We start from the raw sequence: 6029 nt of genomic DNA, 5'->3' as shown, positions 1-6029 counted from the left end.
TTCTAGATTGCGTTCAAACAGCAGACTGGTCGAAGGAACAGCTAAATCTGAGTGTCATTTAATTATTTAAAGTGTTTAATCTGATTTAATTTTGTAATTTCTCAGTGTTCACTCTCAACTTTTGATACAATTTTATGGATATGAATATGAACATCAGTAATTAGGATGCAGTTATTGCTCTCATAGAAATTTTAGAATAAAATTCATAGAATTTTTTAAATGAAACAGATAAACAGAATTATTGATATCTAATGTAAATATAAGTTTTTGACAAAGTACAAAGGAATGTATAAAAGGTTAAAAATAAAACATGAAAAAAGAGGGGGTGAGATTCCTATCATTGAGAGTAATTTTGTTCACAGGCTCCCAAAACTGTACAGGGTATTGCACTATTGTTAAGATAGCATTCGATAAATACATTTGTCCAAGAAAATGTACTAGGTTTCTTCTATCATAACTGTAAACCATTGTAGCAACAGATGAAGAAATTTTAAGTAAATAATTTCTTATAAATAGCCTTTAAAACTGATGCCCTGTTTTTTTTTTTTTTATTTGCACAAACTATATATATATATATATATATATATATATATATATATATATATATATATATATATATATATATATATATATATATATATATATATATAGGCCCTCGATAGAAAAATCCAGAAGGAAAGCAGAAGAACATTTTTGAAATCCATATTTTCCTTTCAGGGCAATATTTTCCCCGATCCTTCAAGCTACTTCAAAAGCAGTATGTCAACAAGTCGAAGTGCCTGTTAACTGCTTTGAGAGTACCTGGTTGTTTTAAAAGATAATTAATCTGTTAAAGGTTAGAACTTAATCTGGTGCTATGTGGAGAAGGTGCAGTAATTATTAAAAGAAGCAGCGTTTTGATCTCCTGTTTCCTTCAATTTTTTCTGACTACCCTCTTATCTGCACCATTTCATCAAAAAACCATCTGATAAGAGACTGGAGAACTCAATTGACCTTGGATAAGAGTGCAGAAGAGAAGACAGTTAAAAAAGAAAAATGGTGAGGAGCCACCCTCTCAGTAAAACGGGTTTAAAAAAAGAATTATTTCAGTAGGAGTTTTGTTTTATTCTGTGTTATTTAAGAGTTGTAAAATTTAAGCTCTAATAAAGTTTGTTATTTGTCTTTTCCTGTTTTATTAACAAAAATCATCTTTTTCAATATATTTTACCACAACATAGTTTAATGAAGTGGATACCCCCTAAATGATATTTATGAGAACAGACTGAATAACTGAACTGGGTATGGAGAATTTCCCTATTGTGGGAAAAAAAAAGAGATTTTCTCTTCTAAAATCTAACCTGGAAACTGTTAAAATAAATTGCATTTCCAGCCATCCACTGCAACATTATTGTTCTCCTTTTAATAGTTGAAATAGATTGTTTAAAAGAAGAAAACTACCATTTCGATTTAGAAGTACATCGTAACTTGGTAAAAATCATGCGCTCTGACTATGAAAACCACTATAAAAAGTACACAACAATGCAAAGAACATTTCAGCTTCAGCCATTTGGGATCGAGTTAAGATTGGTTCTGTTTTGCTCTCAAACACCAACATCAATGTTTTCTTTAGACTAAAAACAAACACTAAGCAGATTCATACATATTTTTTGACAAGGATAACACATTACTCTACACAGATGGCAGAACACAATGTTTTTAGTGTGATTTTCTTAAAGCAAATGGCTTAAACTGCTAATGAGAAACTAGGTCAATAAGCTGACATAGTCATAAAGGTAATAATTTTTTATGAGGACTCTGTACTGTCAGTAATTATTTTATTTGCAATGCTGAAACACTTCTAAGTTGAAAAAGTTAATAATTCATTTTTTTTTCATGTTCTTCATGATATACCTCAGATAACAAAATCTTTAATGCTTCCGCAAAGCATTTTCTTTATGGTTTCAACATATAACAGTATATGCAGATAATTAAAGTTGAAGAAATATTCATGTATCTTTTGTTTAGCATTTTTCCGAAAAAATATGTCATTTGCTATTTTATTTAAACTGACAGGTAAGCAAAAATAACCTTGTCTGGAAGCTAAACTCCCCAAGTGGTTCAGCGAATCCTTTTGCAGTAGCTATTATGGCTGTCATGAACAGCCAAACCAAAATAAACATGGGTGCGCAAGAGGACATAAAGTATAGGTGCTGTTAGTCAGAATCCACAATTTCTACTTTACGAGCACAAAATCATACGTTTTCGAGGTTTATCAGGGTGTCTGCTGCTATTTCCTTTGTTACTACGGTTTTCCATCAGCCCACAAGGTTACGCTGAATATCCCTCTTGCCAAACAGATTTGATTGGAGGAGTCCCAGATAAATAATGTGTAGAACTACACCTGAGTGCTACAGATAATCAGTCTGGCTTAGAGCAACCCAACTCGACAATCCACCTAAAAAGAAACTGTCTAAATACTGTTCATCAGTATCTGCTTACTAACCTGCATTCAGTCTCCAAGTTCAAGTTTGTTTATAAAGGACACTTTACAGCAATCAACAGAAGTAGAAGAAGCATAATGGAAAAGTCAGATGAAGCTTTAGCTACGATGGTGGAGAAGGGGATGGAGGTGGGTTGAATCGAGGTCATGTGAATCAAGTCAGACAGCGCAACCACTGCCTGCACTTTGGCTGGGTAGTAGACTACCTAATTCAGTTTCTATAGTTGAACTTCCGCCGAGGCTTCATGACACAGGACACCAAAAAAAATAAATAAATAAAAAATAAGATAAAAAAAATGGCAGTGACAATGATGACAGAAAATGTGAGTAAATGGAAATTAACCATGTCCTGCACTAGTCAGTAAGTGTTGGCAAACCCCACAACTTTTATTACTACTTTGATCTTTTGATCTTTAATTAAGGTAATGTTCACACTACGGGCAAATGTGACCAAAATCAGATTTTTTTTTTTTTAACAATCTGCAACAGATATACCACTTTTTCACAGCCCAATCTTTTAAACCCATAAAAAAATCTGATTTGTTCCTTTATATATGGTACTTAATCTACGGTCTGAGCGCCTGATCACATTTATGGAAACTTTTATGTAATCTCCCTTTAAATGTCCAAAGACATCTCTGCAGCTGCAGCAGTCCTAATTGCTCTGCAAATGGCAGTTGTCAATGGTTGAGCCCTGTTTTCTCTTACATTCCTTCTTTGTTAACGATGAAGCCATAATACTGCCAATCCTATTGATCAAGAGTTTTAATAACATAGTGACACCTGCATCCAGTATTAATTTTTTTTAGCTTTTTTCAACAAAACTGTATTGAACACCTCTAGTGAACACCTCCATCATTACTTCGATAAATAGCTAGCTACTGTGCGAGTCCCTTTGATGTCCTGAACCATTTGGACCGAAGCCTCATTGCAGACACATTTAATTAGTAGTATGAAAGACCACATCAAGAACAACAGATTTTAGAAAAAATTGGAAGTTAGCATCAAGTCCTCCTAATAAAGTCTAAGATACTTATTCTAATGCAGGATATATGGCAGCAGACCTTCTACTTCGTTCTAGATGGAAAGATATTAGCTTTCGACCTACCAGTGACACTGGTCAATAGATGGTGCTAGGGTGCAGCCCCACCCACTCAATGACCTTGAAGACATAAAAAGACAAATAAAAATGTAATTATAAAAATAGAAATTTTCGAAATACACTAATATATTCTTTAGATGTGCAAGATAAATATTTAGTCTTTAATGACGAGTAAAGCTGTTTCGTTCGTCATCGGATTGATGATGTATTTCCGCACTGGGGTGCAAAAATCTTTGTCCATAGACTCTAGTTAAAAGTTGTACATGTGCAGTAGTGCCTCTGCAATGCAAAATGATAAGAGAGCTCTTGGCACAGGAGAGGTCCTCCCTGAGCTCGCCCCGAGCTGAAATGAACTGTCATCACAGTCATAGTGCGGCTGATTGAAAGGTCATGTCACAGAAGTTAAGTGTCTTAAAGCAAACTTACCAAAATGTTTGGCTGATCATGTCGAATTGGTATAACATCCAGCTTCTTTTGGTAAGTTTGCTTTAAGGGCAGTCCAAAGACACATGGTGGTACATCACTCTGTCTTTTTTCCAGGACCTGGTTTTGCTATAAGGCTTGTCTAACTGCATGGAGCAAGGCTAACGCTTTATTCTGCTTTTCACACCTATTTTTTTTTAAACCTGACCCAGCATGCATAAAAACAGGTAGGATTGATTTAAAGTATTTTTTAGAAAAGCCAAAGAAGAATGTAAAATCTGCAATTCACATGGAAAATAATATAATATCGTATGCTTTTTCTAGGTGTTTGTTAATTTGCGCTGTTTTTTCACGCCACAACGCAAGAGGGACAATCACAAACTAGCGGTGGGTAGAGACGACCAAGGCTGTGAGGAAGTGGGGCCAAGTTTGTGCGACAACGGAGGGACATGAGGGCGAAAAAGAGTGGGGATCCAGGTGGAAAAAGGGTCCCAGCGTTCTCACGCTCCTCGCTCTTCTGGCTGGTCCAACTTCATGAGTCGTTTTCCACAATGGTGCTCATACAAAAAACAAGTCTGTAAGGTACCAAACAGGAAATACACATAGTGTAGAGTGGATATAGGTTTGACCAATCAGAGGCCTCCTGTCTGCGGCACTGTCTGTGGTCACCTACAATTTTGGAGAGGTGCACCAGAGTGTCTGGGGAAGGGGCAGGGGCATGTCTGCGTTCACTCCGACACACAACGTGGTTTTTGAGTATGAACCGGCCTTCAGGGACAGATGCAAGCCTCAGCAATGACCAATAAGAGGTTGGTTTCCATTTTCTAGAGTCCTTTGCCTCCTCTCTCAGTACTTTGCTTGTTGTAAGCACCCATGCTGTAAAGGCTGTGCTTCTGTTGTTCCCCAGGTAATTCACAAGGCTTTGCAAGGCAGAGCATACATATAAACTCATTTCTAATTCACTATAGATGTACATTTTAGTAACATCTATATTCAATTTTTGCTATTCGATAACATGTCGAATTAGACATATTGCGAGAGTGCAAGCAAATCACAGTTACCGGTAAGTTATTTTCTTCCCCTCATGCCTTGCAGCAGAGTTTTTAATGGGCCACTTCTCCACATGTAAATGACCTTCTGTCCTGGATCTTTGATTGCAGATCAATGACTGTTTGCTTTATTTCTGCATTCAGTGCTAGTGAACCACAACACCACAGGGGGCAAATGTTAGGCAGAGAATTTACAGGTTTGCTATTGAGCACTTTGAAACAATAAAGCCGCTTGTGAGCTATTAAACAAACAAGAGAGAAGTGGCAGTGGCAGACTGAGATTAACATGATAGATACAATGTCGAAGGGTGTAATTATTCTTTACTGACACGGACGTTTAGCCTCTAGAGCGGAACACTGTTTGCTACAAATACTGCCACCACGCTTGACCTAATCATGTGCTGAGATTTACCTGACTGCATTTGCAATGTGTTAGAATCGTTGTTATGCTGAAGCTGACATTTTCAAGCTATGGCCTTAATGCATATCATTTTTGTCTTCAACATCAACACCGTTTATGATTTCAGTTTTACTAAAGCAGGGTGATCAAATGTAGTAAGTGATTTACTGGTAACTCTATTTAACACAAAGAAACTATAAAATTAGGCTATGAATTAGTAAAATGTTCTTTCTTTTTTTCCCCATCAGATCATATATTGACACTTATTGAAATTTGTGATTTCTTTATTCAACAATTTTGTCAAGCCGAAAAGACACCAGTTGTCCTATTAACTTTAAAAATATATTTAAAGTTTAAAAAATTATCTTTATTTATTATTATTATTTATTTTTTACTGCACCAGTGAATAAAATTTTGTCAAATGTTCAGTCAGATCAATCAGAACTCGGCAGTTGAGCTCTGGTGAAATTTTTCAAAAATTCTTATTAGATTATATGTCTATCTGCCAGCTGCTATCGGTCTGTGGTTGTATTGGTTAACTTAGTGATGTTCATCTTCATTACTTCCTTTGGCTCT

Source organism: Cyprinodon tularosa, unplaced genomic scaffold (assembly GCF_016077235.1).
Source record: "Cyprinodon tularosa strain WSP-4 unplaced genomic scaffold, ASM1607723v1 ctg387, whole genome shotgun sequence".
Classification (NCBI taxonomy): Eukaryota; Metazoa; Chordata; class Actinopteri; order Cyprinodontiformes; family Cyprinodontidae; genus Cyprinodon; species Cyprinodon tularosa.
Note: the sequence above shows the minus strand (reverse complement) of the source record.